The 20708-nt window shown below is 38.9% G+C and overlaps 1 protein-coding gene across 1 annotated transcript in view; it reads right to left on the bottom strand.

Annotated features, from left to right (window-relative positions):
- Nucleotides 1–20447, bottom strand: part of LOC141567572 (C-type lectin domain family 2 member L-like) — a 209848-nt gene extending 189401 nt beyond the window's left edge. The window contains exons 1-2 of the mRNA XM_088799870.1: nucleotides 19558–20447; nucleotides 9260–9354 (exon numbers count right to left, since the gene is read on the bottom strand). The gene's annotated coding sequence lies outside the window, so the exon portion shown is untranslated. The remainder of the gene's footprint in view (nucleotides 1–9259; nucleotides 9355–19557) is intronic.
- Nucleotides 20448–20708: the final 261 nt, after the last annotated feature.

The raw sequence follows: 20708 nt of genomic DNA, 5'->3' as shown, positions 1-20708 counted from the left end.
AATATGAAAACAGCATTTTGTTTTGCTTTTTTAAATCTCTTTAAAAATAATTGATCTTCTACTTCCAGCCAAAATGAAGTAAGGGACAAAATATATAAAACAACAGTTGTCAATGCATTTGACACCCAGCGACACAGGCAGATTAGAAAATGCAAAAGAAAATGTTAATGAATGCAAAGGTATAGCATTAAAAACAAACCCAAATGAATAGAGGAAAAAAGAAATTTTGAAAAGTAAACAGACCACCAATGAGTTATAGGACATCAAATGGTCTAATATATTTGTTGAAGTCTCAGAGGAAGAAGAGAGAGATGAGAAGAAGGAAAAAACTAGAAGAAATCATGACTGAAAAATTTCCAAGTTGATAAAACTCTAAACCCAGAGATCCAAGAAGCCTGACAAAACCCAAGCACACGAAATATATACACACACTCAAAAGTATTGTCAGAGAGAAGATCCTAAAAGCAGCAGAAAATAAAGACATGTTTTGTACAATGGAACAAGGAAGATAAAAGGTTTTTTGATAAAAACAGAACAAGCACAAAGACAGTGAAGGAATAGCTTTAGGGTTCTGAAAGGAAAATATTGTCAACCTATACCAAGTGAAAAGCTTCATAAAATCCTTCTTAAACACGCCTGGTATTTTGCCAAATTTCCATTCTGGATGCCAGCTACATTTTTCCTCCTCTTTCTTTCCACAGCCACTCCCATCCTCATTATTGTCCCAGACAATTCAGCTCTTGAAGAGAATATCCAGCAAAACAAAAGTGTGATAGCAGATCAGCCCCAGTTGGAAAGCAAGTTCACGACCATCTCTTCGTATATAAGCTTGATTTTTTCTGATGTCACCCTCTCACTTATCCCCCTTCACCAAAATTGACTCATTAAAATATTTTATAGACAAAATAAGTCTCTATCTAGGGAGAATTCTGCTACTTAGAAAACAAGGTTTTCTCCCTTTTGTTATCCACAAAAATTGGTAAAATTATAAGAATTAGTTTGGGACAGAGGGCAACAATAAATATAATTTAGTATTCTGTTCCTGAAGTTACAGTGGTCCAATTCAATGGGAAAAAGTAAAGTAAAAAAAAAACACACACAAAAAAAACAGATTTTTAATGAGACCTCAGGACTAGGATACGAACTTGGGAGTCTTTTCTATAAAGATAATAGTTGAAACATTTGGAATGGATGAGATCTCCAAAGTCACAAGGAAGGTAAAGAACAAAGTCTAAAATTAGGAATTGCTGAAAATGCAACTTTTTTTGGCAAAGGAAGAAAAGAATGTGAAGAAAAAAGGTAATCCTAGAGGTAAGAAGAGAAATGGGGTGGCACCTGGAAGTTAAGAGACGTCTGTGACTCAAAAGAAATAGTAACAGGATTTAAAGAGATATAGAAAGGTCAGTGAAATTAGGACTGAGTAAAATCACTAGTATCCGTGATTAGAGTCCGTGAGAGGAGCAGACGTGGAGTACTCATTTGACAAGTATGGGAGTGCAGAGGATAAGAGAAGCATTCAAGGGAACAGTAGAGTTGAGTAAAGTCTTTTATCCCCACATGACTGCAATCTGATTGTGCTTGAAAGCCAAGAGGAAGAAATCTGTGAAAACAGGAAAACTGGAGATGTCAAAGAGTGAAGACAATTGAGACAGACGGAAGCACGAGGAATTTATTCCTGGACACCAACAAAGGGAAATTTCTTCCTCTGAAATAGGAGAAAAAGAACAAAAAATGTATAAAGGTCAGACTCACAATGAAGAAGGCCAAAACAAACATACTGAAAGATGATTAATCTAACTAATGATCAGTGAAATACGAATATTTTTAAAAGCAAACACCATTTCACCCATCCGATCAGCAAAATGAAAGGAATCCATAACATCTGACATTGGTAAGCATGTGGGGAAATACATATTCTCACCCACAACTACAATATGAACTGCTACAGTCTTTGTGGAAGGTAATTTGGCCACATTTATTAAAAATGCACATGATATTTTAATCAGCAATTCCCTTCAAAGAAACAATTCCATAGAAATACATGTACAGGGAGGCAGAAAATTTTGCCAGTATTAATGTTATAGCATTGTCTGTAAATGGCAAATATAGGAAATATGTAAATATCCACCAGTAAGGAATGGACAAACAAATATCTATACACATAAAATACGAAGCAGCAGTACTGTTGAATGCAATAGAGCAGTATGTGGTACCATGAAAATATTCCCAAGATATGCTATTAAGTAAAAAAAGCAAGCTGCCAAATAATATGTATAAAGCAATGTGATTTATAGCAAAATGCATATGCAGAGCAGTTTGTGTGTGTGTGTACGTGCACACACATATACACATTCATTTATTCAGCCAGTAATAATCGGGTGGGTGCCTGCTCCCCATTCCAAAGTAGCTTATTTTAGGAAAGAATGCAAATATAGAGAAAGAAAAAGGGCTGAAGAAATGCACACTGGATTGATAATAATGGTTATTTCTGAGAAATAAAGCAGGTGAGGGAAGTATCGAGAGAGCCTTTGTTAGATTTGCAGTGTTTATGTTTTTTTTGGTAGATGTAGTCACATAATGTGTGTTGAGTACTGTCGACTGAGCCGCAGCTCAACCCACTTCACTTATTTGAGCAGGTAACTAAGTGAATTATGGTCGTTCGACTCAAACTCCATCTTCCTCTCTTCAGTTCATAGTAAATACCTATTGAGAACAGCAGCAAACAATGTGCAGAGCAGTTCAGACAGACAGAAACTCGGGATGTCCAGTGAGGGATGAATAAGAGAGAGAAACAGAAGAAATGGTATGAGTGACTGAGAGAAGAAGAGAGAATATGTGGATTGGAAATGGTGACAGAAAAGATATTGAGAAAGAATCGTGTTGTAAGACAAAGGCATTCGGTGTTTGCCCAAGTGGTATAAGATCTAGGCTCTGGCGGGGCTACTCAGTAGGCAGCCTGAGCCCATAAATGATGGCCAGATGGGGGCGGGAGCAGACTAGAGAAAAGAACATGAATCAGTTACTGAGTCATCTTAGGATTTGAAAATGGGTCAGCAGAGGATGCTACGCTATAGATTTCAGGAGGGCTGTGGACATAAAAGGCAAGGACTTCAAATAATGACGAGCAGAGGAAGAGTGATGAAAATGGCCGCAAGTACAGCCAGTCCGACCGCCACCCACCAGGGCCCCTCCTATGGTGTTGGTTTTGGAGAGCCCGAAAGAGGGGGAGGAGCAGTCTGGAAAGGGGAGAGCTAGACAGGGCAAGGATGTGATGCTAGAAAAAACTTGAGGAAAAAACAAAACAGTATGTACAACAGAGCAGGTACCAACTGCATGGTGTCAACAACCACAGGATGAGACTGGGAGCTACCACCAAGATGGCAAAGAGCCGAGGCAAAACCACCAGGGTGAAAGAAAGGGTGGTGCTCTGAGCTCTGGGTGTGGTTCATTGGGATAATGAAAACATTTGGGCAGGTGACAAAAAGGAGAGCCATTCAGGGGAAAGTCAAAATGAGAACTGGGGTGTCCGGTTGCTGCCATCCCCAGAGCAAGGTGCCTCAAAGCGGGAAAATCAAGTTCAAGAGGGGAGAGGCCAATGAACATACATGCTCACTCACACACACACACACACACACACACACACACACACTTTCTCTCACGCGCACGCCCTAAGATTCCGAATGTAAGATGGTAATGAGTCACATCAATAGCAACAATTATTTGACCTGTCAGGTATGTCAATTCTTGACTATGTGACTAAGAGCAACGAGGATGGGAGAAGCTTCATTTATATCTTCGTTTAAAATCTTGCTGCGCTCTGTTAAAAGTTATGTGCTAGATTATAATTGAGTTCTCTCTTACTTAAAGGAAGTTGAGAAGAAGCAGTTCGGAAAAGTTCCAGGGAAGTAAACAGTTGCTAAAGAAAGTGTCTCATGAAAAAAAAAAAAAAATCAACTTCATATGCAAATTGAAAATCAATGACAAGGGAATTCCCAAGACAAGTTTAAAAATTAGTGGGCTGAAGAGATATAGGGAATGGGCAATTTCTTTTTTCTAACAGATAACATATGAGGAAGAGTTGTGTCCAGATGCAATCTAGTTGTTTTCATATATTATCACCACTAAGGAGAAGCTGTGTAACCCTGAGAAGTAGTGGGTATTTGTTGCATTTAACAAATGAGGACATTGGGTCTTGGAGAAACTAAATCACATGCCCAAGGTCACACAACACAGGCAACCTCTGGGTTCCATCTAATGTGGACCGAAGATGAAGCTCTTGTGTTTAATGTACTCCACTCCATTACTTCTCGTCGTAAACCGAGAACAGTGGGGATTATCACAGCTGCTTTGCAGACCACAGCGGTTCCCCTAATGTCTATCAGTGCTGACTCTTTCTTCCTCAGGCTGTGTTCTGAGTGGAGAAATGTTTAACGACTTAATCCTGACGGAGACCCTCTGCTGAGGAGACCTTCATTATCACCCTGACTCCACACATAAGAAAGCACAGATGGGTTAGATAATTCTGCCCACGGTCACTAGATTAGCAAGTACTTAGTTGAGCCAAGAAACCAACCCAGGCGGTCTGGCTCCAGAGCTCTTAATGATGGTGTGTCGTATCAGGGAAAAGAACCATCTTTTGCTTCCCCCATGGCTAGAGAAACAGGAAAAAGCTAGGATTGGAGGCAAGAGATGAAAAATTTAATTTTCCTCTTCACAAGAGTGTTGAACAAAGGAAAATTGAAACTGGTATTTTTTTTTTTTTTTGCTAGCATGTACATTTGCAGTCTTAAGAATTTCAAATATTTGAAAGGCAATGGGAATTTCACAGAAACTGAGAATTTCAGGATTCCCAAAGGACTCCACGAATTAAGGGCCTGTAAGCAAGGACAAAAATGATCAAAGGAAAAGTTGTGAAGGGATCAGGGAATATGAAAAGAAAAATATATCCAAAGTTGAATCAACGTACAAAAATAATGTTAATAAGAAGAATAAACACTTAATGAGTATTTACCGTTACCAGACGTTGTTATATAATAGAAGCATGCTTCCGGTGCTAGAATGATCCATAAATGCACTCAGAATGTCCCAGAACATGGAGTCATCAACCAGTGGAAGGAAGATGGGACTGAATGACCAATCATATCTTTTGAAATGAAATTTGTTTTTAAATGTAAGTAAACATGGGCCTATTCTTTGAATGATTCTAGATTCTATGATTCTAGAAATAAAATAAGATTCCAAGAGCATACCCAGAGAAACAAATTGCTTGGAGAGCTGTTACAACAAAACAAGACAAGCAAACACACACACACACACACACACACACACACACACCCTTAGGCAGAAGACATCCACGGTCTGCATCTGTAGAATTTAGGAGCTAGAAAAAAGCATATGATCAGGGTTACACTGCTGAGAAAAAACAAGATTTCTAGGAACATTGATTGTCCAAGGAAAACCGGTTGATTGAATAAAGCATAAGATGCTGCTAGAAGTCAGTCAAAGATATATTCAGGGCCCAAATAAGGCCTAGGATATGCATTTCAATCAAGAACCTCCTCCTGCTTTTTTTTTTTTTTCTCTTAAGCTAGAAGTCTCCTAAAGATATCATTACTTCATTTGATCACAGTGGTAAAAAACAACAAGCATAGTATCTAAGTATGTCTGTGAAGCCTCACTCCTTAAAATATTTATATTTGAAGTATATTTAAATACAATACCTCTCTACCCATAAAGACATAAATATTACATTTAATACGACCCAATGCTTGATGGAAGCCAAGTAAAGAAATTTGAGTAACCTAGGAGTTCCTGCATTGCGGGGGTTTGATCTTGGAGAAGTAACGCTCCACCCTTTCCTAAGGATTTTGAAAGGTGAGCAGAGTGAAGATGAGGCAAGGTCCCCTAATGGGTGAGTAAGGTCATCAATAAGATACCAGTTATAAAGTCTCCCTCCTCCAGTTCTCCTTGAAACGGTCCCTCATGTCCTTGATGTCATAGCTGAGGTAAGATCCACAAGAAGGCTGTGTCACCATGTGGAAAACACACACAGAGAAAGAGTTGGCTGCTGTGTGTTTCATAAAAGCCCAAGGTGTGGCCACTACCCCCAGGCTTAACGACTATCCTTAGGAAAGAAAACAACAGTACAAAGTAGAAGCCCCTATTGTGATATTTTCACTAACTGCAAAGGTTTGTCTAGGTCAGGGGAAGGCCCGTATTTCTTCCTGACAGTGTCCCAAGTCCAAGGATAGTATAGAATGAGAAGATAAAGATCAACGTAAAAAGCTGCTATAGGACAACGGGTCTAGACTTCAAAAATTTTAATGTAATGAAAAACCAAGAGAGAAGAAAGTAAAAGATGTGTGTCACGTGCATATGCCATATTATTTACATAAACAACATACCTGACATTTATCTATTGTTACATGAGAAAGTTAGAATCTGTTATAGAGACAAGAAAGCAAATAAAGAGGGTAAAGAAACTAAGTGTAGATGCGAGCAGCATTCATAAGATGCTAAATACAGATAAATAAGTTAATAATCTCTGAGACACGTACAACCAGATAAATGCAGCTGGAATGTGCCAAATATAGACAGAAAGGGATAGGGAAGAGAAAGGAAAAAGAAAGAAAGAAGGAAGGACGGAAGGGAGGGAAGGAGTTCTCAGGTCCTTGTAATTACGCAAGTTCTAAAGTGCCCTGAACTACTCACATTCAGGCTTTTATGTGAAAGAGAAATGAACCTCCATCTTGCCAAAGCCCAGGCTTTTTACCAGCTCTAGACAGTTTCACTCTGGGCTTCTTTTATTCAAATGGGAAAAAAACATTTTTATTTTTTATTTTTTTGGTTTAAGCTATGACTTTTAACATCTCTTAGCCGCAGAAGAATGCATAACCTAATTGGTGTACACTCAGAATGGACAGCCGTGTTTTTTGACCCTTGCCTGGCTCATTTACTTCATAAGGCAGCACATGGAAAATGCTCAGAGTTGATTTCAGGGCACAGGTGGGGGAAACAAAGCGGGATGCAAGGACTGTGTGTGGGGGGGTCTGGTGACAATCAAATGTATTTTAGAGCTGAACGTGATGTAAAACAATGGCTTCATTTAACTGCCTAGGGTGCACTCCGGGACAGGAAAAGCAGAGGGAAAAGGAAGAAAAGAGAAAGCAGAAAAATAGGCTCTTAATGTAAAATGCTTTCTGTAGCCAGTATTTCATCCCAAAGATCCTACATGTACAGAAAAGGTCAAGGCAGAGGCACGTCTGGACAATTATTCTCCCTGTTCAACCCAAGTTCTCTTTTTTCTATGATTTCTGAACCTAACTTTCCAATATTTTATATTCAGCTTTCCATAGCCAGGTTTAGCCCTTTACATATTCACAACTCAGTATGCTCATTCTTTTCTCTTTATTCTTTTTCAAAACTCTGTCCCCTCCTTCCTGCCAACTTGTTCTCAAAATTCCCAGAGCTCTTGCGTGAACCAGAAACGTGTCCTCTCTGTACCTGGGTCAAATTCATATAAACACGGCGTGAGAGTGGGGGTGAGCAGAAAATCACTTAGCCACAGGGATGGTGTACAGGGAGGAGATGACAGCAGTCTTACAAATAAATTGCTCACACACAGATGCTCAGATAAATCTGTCATCAAAAGAAAATCGGAATGCTTGGCCAAGGGGAAGTAAATTCCCGGAGGTCAATCTTTTGTTGGTCTCTTTGATTTTCCTCAGTAATGGGTCAGTCCTACCATCTGCCCCCAAGCTCAGATGCTATCCACATGCTTCCCCTGTGTCCCAGCTAGGACTTTGGATTTAGAATACCCTTGCATTCAAGGGGCTCCGATTAGGAGAGAGAACAATGATCTTTAACACTTATATATTACATATATACCACTTCTGTGTACTTTTACATATATTATCTCATTTAATCCCCCATAACATGTTCAATGGACCCTGAGAGACAACCAGCCGGTTCTTTTATCTTTTAAATAATTTATCATTTTTTAAAACAAAACTGAGCCCGCGTTTTAGTTTGTGATAGGCATGTATGAGGTACATGTGTAATCTTTACAAGACTTTAATACCCAGGCCGTATTTTACAGTCAAGGAAACAAAGATACCCAGTTCGTAAGTGCTACTGGCATAAATATATTATTAGTAAAGATATTTTTAATGATAATACCTACTGCTGATGGGCTTAGAAGACAGCATGATATTTCCAGAGGGCAATTTGCTAGACATATATGAAGTCATTGAAAAAGCAAACAGTCTTTGAGTCAGCAATTCCACTTCAAGGAATTTGAGCTAAGAAAATCATCAGACATTTAGCACCCCAGGTGCAAAAAGGTGTACTGCAGACTTGTTTATAATTGCCAAAAACAATACTGAAATGAGCTACATGTTCAACCAGTTAGTCAGTGTACTGCAAAACGGCACGTTTTTCATAGTGCAAAAACTTGTTTAAGATTATTTAACGATACAGAGAATATCGATAGCCAAACAAGATTTTAGGAGTTTCAGAAAGACCAAAGGTGGCTCCAGCCGAAGTGATATATAAATCAGAGTGGAGAGAGACACAGCTCAGTACAGGTAGGGGGAGAGAGCAGCAGGTGAGGCAGTGCTGTCTTCCAGAGGCCCTCAGAGCCACAGGGTGCAGACAGCGTGAGAAAGACTCCACACAAGACAGTGGGATGAAAGCTACATGCATGTTCAACGGCTGCTGAGTCAGAGCCTCCCTTCTGACCTCCCACATGTCTGAATATGTTTAAGGAAAATGTCTATAACAGGAAGCTGGCAAAACACCTTCCACAGGAATGAAACTGTTAACCTAGGAGGGGCAGTGGCGTCTAGAGAAGAGGTTGCCAGCTTGCTTATCTGAGCAGAAAGCTTGCCCATCCACACACCACACCCACCAACGGGGTGCTTGAGTTGGTCTTCTCCTGCAGAGAAGAGGCCCCTGCTATCAGAGGCAATGTTGTCGGTTACAGGTAACAATCAACATATTTTTTTTCATAAATATGATCGGATGACCAAATATCAGGCGATATTTAAAAAAAAAACAGCGGTGGCAAAGACAATGCTATAGATTTATCAAACCATTTTATCACCCTCTTAGGAGTGCAAGAAAAGTACATTTCCCAGTTCCCTTGCATCTAGAAGGGGCCAGATAACTAGTTCTGAATAGTGGAATGTGAGCAGAAACATATGTCACTTCCAGACTTGACCCAAAATACCAAGTCACACGCAATCCTTCCATTCCTTACCTTTCATGACAATGAGAATCCTTGGGTCGTCTGAGGTCTCTCACATAGAAGGAGCTGCCCAGGTGAGCTTCTTGACCACAAAGATACGCGCTGGCCTTTATATAAAAAGAAAACAAAATAAAACAACTTGTATCCTTTTTCTGAGTCATCTTTTTTTACTTTATTATAGGTTATCAGTTTAGTTTGGTATCTTTTCATTCCTTCCAATATGCAATTAAGAAAGTGACCCATCCTTAGCCAATTTTTTCCATCTTCAAGGTTCCAGCGAGGATGGTGTTCCGGGGTCTAAAAGAATCCTCATGCCCCTTCCCTGTATTATTTGCGACCAGAGACGGCCACTCTGTCTAAGGGGTGTTCTTTGTTTTCTTACTTACTCTCTGCTAAATAAATGTGCTTTCACTTTAAACTCTATATCGGCTCAGATTTGAATTCTTTCCTACTTGACGCCAAAGACCCTCTTTTCTTTTCTTCTAACACTTCTACTTTTCTATATCAATTCAGTAAAAAGAAAAGAGAACACAGATAAAGCACACCTGTCTATGAAGCTTCTTGACCTGGATATGACACAGGTTATCTCTAACTGCAAACCCTGGGGGAACCTAGTCACGTAGACCCCCGTCCCATTCTCTACCTCTAGCTTTATTGTGTCTTTTCTATTTCTCCAGATCCTCGCCCTTCTAGCTCAGATTCTACATGAAAATCTCCAAGTGGCCCTCCATGTGGTAACATTTTTTACATGTTAGGAAAAAAGAACAGAGGTACAAAGAGATTATGACCATGATATAAAGAAAGTAACTCATTCATGCATCCTTTCCTTAAAGATACATGTCATTTTGTACCAATACCTTCTTTAAGAATCTTGTTAGTTTACACGTTTGCTTCATTAGTAAATTAGGAAGTGATCTTTTAATAGCTCAAGTAAGACAAAAAAGAATTGTTAGTAGATTTTCCCAGAGAAACAAACATAATCGTTCTATCCCAGGGAAAGTAACATTATGACCATGATACACTCTCTCTTTCCTGGTAAAATAAGAGCCTGGGAGATCCAGCTCTGGGGCCACCTAACTAATGCCCCTGTTGTCATTACCCCCACCCCCCACCAGAGTCACCGATGACACAAGAGTCCTGAAGTAGGGGAGATGACAGCTGCTTCTCTTTTGACCAGTACAATTTATTGACAGGAAATTGTGATCCCTTTTGACTGCTTTTTTTCCCTTTGGTATCCTAACATTTCCATCTCATTGCTATTTAAAAATAAACACAAACCCCTACACATTCAACACTTTAGTACGTAAAGCAATTCAACACTGCTCAAGCCCCCAGACCCAAATTTACATATACATACAATAAGCAGCAAAAATAAAAAGGGGGTGGTCAACCTGCCTTTGGAAGGAGAATTGCATTATAAAAATGCTTACAGAATAAAAATTTGCCAATATTCTTCTGGGTATTCAGAATCTAAAGTATTCACTGAAGAAGCTATCCTAAAATCTTAAACTTTCTAGTCAAATGAGAAAAATAAGAAAAAGAAAGCTAGGAGCAAATCTCACTCTTTTTATTTTGTTCACCGTTTGGACTATTTATTAGCAATTGCACAAAAAGTTATTGCAAATTATTAGATATAAAAGTCCATAATACTAACCCACTCTGCTAGTTATCTGCAGCCGCCTACAAAATATGTAGATTCTCATAGACAAGTTTGTTTATTTACCATGATTATTAGTCTTCAGAATGAATTACCTAAAATCAAAATGTGTCGCTGTACCCTTTCTAATCAGCTACCTCACTTAATTCCTACCAGATTCAAATTAAAGAAAATGATGGCTCTTGGAGACCATTAGAAACAATTATCCTTTCTACAATCTATAATTTGACCATGGATAATTACATGCTGTAACAATAGAATAATTAGATTTGTTTCTCTATCTATTTGTGTGTGGCCTAGTCATGCCACATTTGCTAAATTATATTTTTAAATGACCTATTAAAATTAGTCAACTCTATAAACATCATGGCTAGGAAACATTTAGACATTGCAATGTGGGTGAAGCTCAAGGTTGTATTTTGGTTTCCTTAATATTGGAAAAATTAATTCAATAAAAACTTGAATACCAAATGATTTCAATGGGCTAGACACTGTTGGAAAATACATAAGCAAACCTGACATGGAAATCATTATGGAGCAGAGAGTCTGGGGGAAGAGAAAGACATTCCTCATAAACCACACAAAATATATACATATTTACAAACTAAGATAAATATGATGAAAGAAAAAGCAGTCTTCTGTGAGTATTTCAGAAGGTTTCCCCGAAATAGCCACCTGTGAGCTGAGACTTTTTTTCCTTTTGGTAAAATATACATAACTTAATATTTATCATTTTAACCACAATTTAGTGATATTTAATATGTTCACAATACTGTGAACCACTGTCTATACCCAAAACATTTTCATCTTCCCCAATGAAAACTCTGTTTCTATTAGACAATAACCCTCCCTCCCTCCCAGCGCCTGGTGACCTCTATTCTATTTCCTGTTTCTGTGAATTTGCTTATTCTAGCTACCTCATAAAACTGGAATTATGCATTATTTGCTCTTCTACATCTGGCTTATTTTACTAAGCATAACATTTTCAAGGTCCATCCATGTTGTAGCATGTATCAAAATGTCATTCCTTTTTCTGGCTGAATAACATTCCGTTATATGTATACACCACATTTTTTTTTATCCATTCATCTGTTGATGGACACTTGGGTTGTTCTCACCTGTTGGCTATTGTGAGTAATGCTGCTATGAACATGGGTGTACACACATCTGTTCCAGTCTCTGCTTTCAATTCTTTTGGATACATACCTAGGAGTGAGATTGATGGGTCATGTGGTCATTTTATGTTTAACTTTTGAGAAAACTATCAAACTGTTCTCTATAGTAGCTGCACCATTTTGCATTCCTACCAGCAATACATGGGAGTTCCAATTTCTCCACATCCTCACTAACATTTGTTATTTTCCATTTTAAAAAAATTATAGCCATTCTAGTAAGCGTCAGGTGGTATCTCGTTGTGGTTTTGATGTGCATTTCCCTAATGACAAAAATGATGTTGAGCATTTTTGCATGTGCTTAGTGGACATTTGTATATCTTCTTTGGAGAAACGTCTATTCAATTCCCTCATCCATTTTTGAGTTGGGTTGTTTGGTTTCTGTTGTTGAGTTTTAGAAGTTTTGTTGTTGTTGTTGTTTAAATATATATATTCTGGATTTTAATCACTTATCAGATATATAATTTACAAATAATTTCTCCCATTCTGTGGGTTGTCTTTTTGGTTTCTTGATAGTATTCATTGATAAATAAAGTTCTTAATTTTGATTAAGTCCATACCTATTTTTTTCTTTTGGTGCCTGTGCTTTGGTGCATGTCCATGAAATCATTGCCAAATCCAAGGTCATGAAGATTTTCCCCAAAGCTTTTTTCTAGGAGTAGGTCTTTGACCCATTTTGAGTTAGTTTTCGTGTGTAATGTAAGAATCCAACTTCAGTATTTTGCTTGTAGATATCCAGGTTTTCCAGTATCTTTTGTTGAAAAGACTGCCCTTTCCCCACTCAATGGTCTTGGCACATTTGTCAAAAAATCAATTGACCAAATATGTGAAGGTCTATATCTGGACTGTGAGCTGAGATTTTAAGAATGAACAGAAGTTACCTAGATGACAAAAGAGAGAGAAATCCCTCTAAGTAGAAAGATGCGTTTGAGCCATAGTAAGTATTGACTTTCTTTTCAAGAATGTAGCATAATCTCATTCTTCTGTTTATCTTATACATGCTGCATTACATTCATCTGATATTTAAAATCTCTGTTGGGGGAGATACTGAATTATTTACTTTACTCTGGGGTCTCCAGCAGAATAATATATGGTGGGATTAAACCCATTCTCTTTCTTCATCTTGCAACCAGTGAGAGTTATAAATATGCCGTTTTTCTTCTAGTATCCAGCTGGTAGCAGTGATTCAGAAAAGCACAACTCACAAGGTCAAACATTAATTCTCATGGATAGTACAGAACTAAATTACCATAAGGAGGAAGAACCTAATTATTTAATTAGTGAAGCCCACCTTGCCCATAATAAAATTAGTAATTACACTATTATAAAGAACAGTGTTAGAAAAGCTTCTTCTAGGCAATTAAAAGGTTTGTGGAGAGAAAAGGAGGAAATTAGTGTTGTCAGAAAGAATGTAATGAGAGTTAACATGGGAAATTTCTGTAATTTATACTAGTTTTATTTAACATCTTACATTATCTGTCAAATGTCTCTACTTCATTAATCTACTTTGAATGGAATGAATGAACATGATCCAGTTAAGAAATTTACTCTGATTTCCAATATGGAAATAAACCGTTTCATGTTTTCATTTAAAGTGATTAAAACCTTTAAGCCTATATTTTTGTTGAATTTAAATGTGATAATCCATGATTTTTAAAAATCATCTCCCACTTTCATACCACATTCCCTTGGGTTAATAATAAATAAAAAGCGAGCTCATTTCTAAGTTTCATCCCTTTTCATGATTGCTGCTTTAGCTACACAAAGACTCAGGTGAAGCTTTGAAAGTACCGCTCGTAAGCGCCTAATCAATTTTGTAGATATGTCAACATCATCTTCCCATTTCTCCTTGGGTTGTGAAGGTACAGGGAGAAAGACAGGTAGAAGAGGAAGAGAGGTGGCAATTTTCTCCTTCCAATTGTATGTGGATGTGTTCGTATTTATGTATGTGTATGACTATTTAAACTCCACGTTTAAATATTTCAAAGTTACATATTTAATTTTAGCAGTGTTATTTTGTACAGTCACTGATGGTCCCATTTTTATGTAAGAAACTAAAAGGTCAACTGTCCCCCAAATACTGTGTCATTTATACAAGCATATCTAGAAATGCAAAAGACAATTCATTTAAGTATATTATGAAATGTGAGCCTTTTTGTTACTTGCTACATGAAGAAATTTCACAACATACTTATGCTACTGACTTACCATAGAAATTATTCTAGACTATTATGCTCATTAAGACATTGTACCCCGTTTTACATCTGTCACTTTAATTACACTTTCTCTATTTTAATGCTTTCTTGTTATCTTTTATCTATTTTGCCTTTGGAGCAATCGACTATATCTATTTGCTTTTATCTATGATTTATAAGGTTAACACCCTATTTTAAAGATAATCTTACAGGATTATCTTAAAACATTGAAATTCTTTTTACCCAATTATGCCAACAATAACTATTGATTTCCTTTCATGGAAGTCAAAGACGGTACTACTGATGACATGCTCATCTTTGCTATTTTCCTTTCGTATTTTGCATTGTACTAATCTGAAGTTTAAAATTTCCTTTAAAAAAAGTAAATAAAATAAAATCTTCATTAGAAAAAAAAAGACTTTCATTTTATATTTACATTGAGTATGTTACTTTTGTTTCCACAATTACCTTCAATTACTTAATTTTCCTCTTTTTATTTCTTAGTAATTTGCAGGCTTGCATTTTGTTTTTTTATTTTATTTATCCTACAATTTTAGATAGTTTCCGTGATTATAACCAATTTTCCTCAATCGCAACTTCCCTAATAAAGAATGCAATTGCTTATTCATCTCTTAATTGTTCAGAGAACGTTTGTACTGTGTCTTGCTGGAAAACAGACTTGAGTGATGAATGCTCTAAGAGTTTGCAGCTCTGAGAATGACCTCATCTTGCCTTTTGCAAAGAATAAGCCCTTGGCTGGGGAGATAATATTTGAGTCTATCTCCAATAGGGAAGTATGAAGCTGCAGGTAACAAAACAAAACAAAAATCACAGTTCCAGGTGTTTATTTTTCTCACGTAACAAGAAGTGTATGTAGTTGCTGGCTTTGGCTCAGCTGCCAATATGGCCTACAAGCCTGTGGTCGGCAGAATAATGGTCCCCAAAGATGGCCACCTCCTCATCCTTGGAATCTGTTGTGTTAGTTTACGTGGTAAGGGGAAATTAAGGTTGCTACTGAACTGACCCTGAGAGGGAGAGATCATCCTGGATTATCTGGGGGGGGGGGGGGGGGGGCCCAGTCTAATCACAAGGGTCCTTATAAGTGGAAGAGGGAGCAGAAGTCAATATTGCTGGCTATCAGTTAAGGAATGCGGTGGCCTCTAGAGGTCGCACTAGAAAAGAAAGGAAAATAGTTCTCCCTGGAGCTTCCAAAAGGATCCGCAATTCTGTCTACACCTTGATTTTTTGAGCCTACTTAGACACATTTCGGACTTATGACATTTGTGTTGTTTTCAGCCACTACGATGGGTTTTTCTTGTTTGTGTGTGTGTGTGTGTCATTGATAAGAAACCAGTACAATGTCCAAGGTATGATTACAAAGCAAGACAAAGGAGATAGTATCTTTTTATCTGTATCTTTTTATCAGAATTCCAGAAGCTCCCCCAACAGAAATCTATTGTCTTCTGGTGCAATAAAATTAAGTCTGGTATCCACTCCTAACTGTGAGAAAGGCTAGGAGGGCAATTATTCAGCTTCTCAGCCTCAACATTTGGGGTAGCCAAGGAGAAGAGTTGAGACGCTTTTCCAGAAGCTGGTCAATAGTGTTTTATCATTTTCTTCTGAAAACCCTGAGGGCATTATTTATTAATCAGTGCCCCAGAGAAGAAATACGAATGTGTTTTTAACTCTTATTAAAAGTAAACTGTGTGTTATTTGTAAACTTACACAGCAATGACTGTAAAACTTTTACCAGACTATATCTTGGCATTGATTTCTGCTTATCAGTTTTTCTTAGAAGATGACAAAATCTCTAAATTTTCAGTCTCCTGACTTTTCTTTTAGTTAGCTCAACCATTTAATGAGTATTTTTTGAGTACTTAATATGGGCCAGATGATAAAATAAATTTCTTTAATTTTGCCTTTTTATTTTTTATTTTTGTGTATTTGATCTGTCTTCTTTCTGGAGTTATTGTCATTTTAAGGTTAGAATTCCCTATTGTATTGTCCAGACTTTTACCTACTTTGTTATTTAAAAAAATAATCTATGCATGTCTCACATCTTAAATATCTTTCCCAGGTTCATGATATATTTCACCGGTTTATTTTTCCTGGAGTTTTGTCATTTTTTTCTTTCTGCACGACTAAGGTTTTGTTATGGCCATTGTGCTTTTCTTGTTTTTTTTCACTCCCTTTTATCCCCCAACCTTTATAAATAGTTTCCGTATCTGTTTTTGACTCACTAAGAATATAAAGTGGAACTTTTCCTTTAAACTCTTGTGTCTTTACTCTATTTCCACTGTGCCTCCGATTTTTTTTTTTTATTAAATTTATTGAGGTGACAATTGTTAGTAAAATTACATAGATTTCAGGTGTACAATTCTGTATTACATCATCTATAAATCGAATATATGGTGATGGAAGGAGAACTGACTCTGGGTGATGAACACACAATCAGATTTTTTAAAGAGCTCAAGTTTTGTTGCTGTTGCTTCCTTGTTCTTGATATTGACTTGTTCCCTTTGATATTGGTGCTTACAGGTCTGATGGGATAGATTCCAGAATCCTATATGAATGGAGAACGAGAGAGAGAGAGAGAGAGAGAGAGAGAGAGAGAGAGAGAGAGAGAGAGAGAGAGAGACTAAAACAAGGAAATACCCGGCAGGCCGAGAACCAGGAAATGATCGAGCCACATCTAGAGCTAGAGGCAGACCTTGGAGTAAGGCAGGTCACCCTTCCTGTCTGGGGGAATGTAGATGTTTTCAGAGAACACTATCTGGGACCAGAGATGGAACACATGCTGCGTGTGACAGAAGAGCCGGTTGTGGGACCACCTGTTCCATGTAGCACATCATCGCATCTCCTGTCTGCATGTGAAGGGAGCAGACCCAGCACAGTCCAGGGAAAAAGTAGAGTGGTATGGGTCACTATCAACCCTGTCCTGCCAAAGTCCTAGAAAGATCTAGAATCTTTTCAACCCTTATTGTTGATATGAGTAACTGCAGAAGGATTGTTATTTTTCTTGAGTTGACATCATAGTTATTTTAGTGAGAGGAGGCTTTTAGCGTTTCCATTCACTCCACTGACTCCCTAGGAATCATCTTTGCACATTAAAAACATGTATTAAAGATGATGGTGTGGGGCGGTGGAAATACTGGTAAGGATGTCCTGTGAAAAGCCTTCATCCTCATAGATTGCAGGAAAAGATGTAGGTCATTGTGATCGTGCTAGGTAATTTGTGGCAGAGGCTGCTGGTTGCCTCTGGAATATTCTTTCTCTCCTCTTACTAACTGAACTTTAATTTTGCTCAGTGCAACCTGCATTTCCCAGTCCCTCACAGGGAGGGAGTATCATGTGACACAGTCTTGGCCTAAATATCTAAGGATATGTTACTGGGTGGAGCTTCCAGAAAGGTTCTTTAAGGGGTGTTAACTCAGCTGAATCCATGCCCTTCATTCTGTGCCCATCTTTTTCTTGACTGAAACTAATAGACATTACATCTGGAGCTCAGGCTGACAGGCTGAGAACCTGAGAACAAGGCCTCATCCTAAAGAAGGAGGGACGGAAACCTAAGTCTTGTGGACTTGGGGCTTCCATGACATTCCTGGATTGCACAATTTGTTTAACACACTGCTGTACAACTTTTCTGTTGCACGCAGCTGACATCAATCTCTAACTGACAACGCATTCTGTTATGACAAAGGAGCCCTCTTCTTTCTCTCTGTGCACTAATACTCCCAAACGTCTTTTTCTTATTGCTTGGTTAACGTCATGTCAAAGCGAAGGCTCTCGTGGTAAACTGTGAAGATTGCTCATATCCACCGAGCATTCAGGATCAATCACCATTCATCTACAAATCGAGCGTTGTCCTCAAAACAAGCCACTACTGTGGGAGAACCCTAGCACACTCCAGAAGCTTCTAAACAATGGGGGCGGGGGGGGGGGGAAGATTCAGTTGTATAAATGGGCATTGGGAACTTTTATTGGATAAAATATTTTGAGACCAGCCTCCAGCTTTGGGGAAGTATAGCACCGGGAGGCCATAGGGCCTCCAGACAGTTCCGGGAAGGGCCTGGCCCCTGTGGGTTTGTGTATCTAGAGCTATAATTAATGTTTTGGAACAAGAGGTCTGGGGCAATAAAGCAAATTCCTTTATTGCTTTTTACTAGAATTCTTCGCACTGAAATTACTTATAAAGTTTCTTGTTTATAATAACATCAGCTTGCATTAGCTGTTCTAAAGGGAAATACGGAAGAAGACATGGTGTATCCTTGGGGAGTGACTGATGCTGAAGAGAGAAAAGCCCAAGAAAGAGGCAAAACACAGGAAAAAACGAAAACAAAATAAAGATGAGGAGGAGAAGAGCCAATCAGAGCCATCCCAAAGCACCTGGAGTTTTCCACTAGGGAGCCTCTTTTGGTTCCAAATTTACATTATAGGTGGGTGTGTCCCAAGACAATGAATTTCGTGGACCACAAACTTTATTAAGTCCTGTCCTTCAGCACAGAACAAGTTTAAATACTATTATTTTTATTCACTTACTCTAAACCACCTCTAAATGCCTAATACGTGCCAGGCACTGATTATAATGAAGATTTATGTTCCACTTTCAAAAGGAATTCATTCCTTTGCTTTTTAACAGCTGCAGATGGCAGGAAGCATAACATCACAATGCATTCTGTGCTATCCACCTACCTTTAAAATTCAGTTTGATAATGCGTAAGAAATTATGATACAGAGCCAATTATAATCACAAGTTTAAACCTCTTTCCCTCCAGAGGACAATGCAGCTTTCTTTGAGGGCTGGATGCCTCTCAAATTTTATTAACCAAAGAAAAATAACTAATTACACAAGTCTCTAATAACAAAAACTTAATATATTATAGGCACGTAATGGGTAGTGCAAACAATGAGATATGTCAGACATTAGAAAGGAGTAGAGATATTTTTACTATCATGTCAATACATGATGTGTTGCAAATCACTACTGGAATTTCTGGATTTTATAAAGTATTAATAACTTCTATGTTTTGGTTTGGTCGATACTTTAATTTTTTAACATAAATTATATATGCTTTAAAAATAGTCTCAATATACCCATAGCTTTCTGGCAATCATCCTATTGCTAATACATCTAGGACCACAAGTTATATAATACCGTATGTAATGTAAATTCAGGTTTCACAAAAGTCTGTGAAAGCCTTGGAGATAACTGATTTGGAAATGAAGCCAATTCTCTACCACTGAGTCTCAGAGCAAATAAAAGAAACAAAGTATCATTAGACTCACCAGTGCAAATGGACTTATTAAGATGTCCAAAGGCAGAATCATCCAACATCATTAGGTTTATTAATTAACTCCAGATATTGGGAGCGAACAGCCTCCTTGCCAAGTGTGGACTTGTTCAGCCGCCTTTATCTTCCCCTATATCACTCATTCAGCCAATTCATTAACGCCTGTTTGTTTCTCCCAGGTGCCTCCTAATGAGTTTCATTGTTTTGTTTATCGTGTTTGTTGGCTCACAGATCTCTTTCACAATTTTCCTCGGTTTCCGAAGGCTCCCTAAGTACCAGTATGGATCAGCCCATTTGCAGCTAGTCCTTTAATAAACGTGTCTTGACTAAATGAAGGACTTTGGAGAGTAAGATGGGCCAGGGTGATAGGGGGAGTGTGAAGAAAAAGCCAGAGGGAATTCCACCAGGTGGCTGTGTTCCCAGAAAGAACCAGCAGGTGGTAGCAACACCTCGTGGGAACGCTCCAGCTGAGCGCAGTAGGACGCGAACAATAGACCCCCAATCCTGCCCCGGCTTTGAGCAGAGACTAGGGGTGGGCGGAAACATCTTGCCTCGCTACGCCCCCGTCGTTCCTCAATCCTTCCTTCCAGGCACCCGCTGAGTCCCTTCCACCGCCTCTAATTCCTGTGGGGGCGGTTCTCTCTGGGGAGCAGGCCAGAAAGGCGGCACGCAGAGGTGCAGCGACTTGCCCGGGCCATGCAAAGCCAGGCACCGACCTCAGGACTTCCCCTCCTAGTGGGTACCCAGGCTTCCCTGCCCTTTGGGGAGGGTGGAGTCTGAAACCCCAACGATGACAAAGATCCAAGGTCACGAACAGGGAGAAGAGTTGAACGCTAGATCAGAGACACTTTCATCCCCAGACGCCCCCTTCTTTGCTGCCTCTGCACCCCCACCATCCCAGTACCCTGCGCGATTTCTCAGTTTGTCTTTCTCTCCACCCCCTGCTTTTCCTTTTTTTTCTCAGCTCACGCCCACCTGAGTTCAAACCAGAGTAACTAAAACAGTGGGTTTAGTTCCTAGAGTTGAAGCCGAAAAGCAAGGAGGGGAGAGGGCGCGGATGTCTGGGCCGGCTGCTGTCCTGCCCCGCCCCGCTCTGGGCACCTCTTGCTCTCCCGGGGTCCTGAGCCCGCGCTCATGCCAGGGGTT

Source organism: Rhinolophus sinicus, chromosome 8, assembly GCF_057876585.1.
Source record: "Rhinolophus sinicus isolate RSI-liver-muscle chromosome 8, RSI-T2T, whole genome shotgun sequence".
Classification (NCBI taxonomy): Eukaryota; Metazoa; Chordata; class Mammalia; order Chiroptera; family Rhinolophidae; genus Rhinolophus; species Rhinolophus sinicus.
Note: the sequence above shows the minus strand (reverse complement) of the source record. Positions and strands in the feature narration are given on the sequence as shown.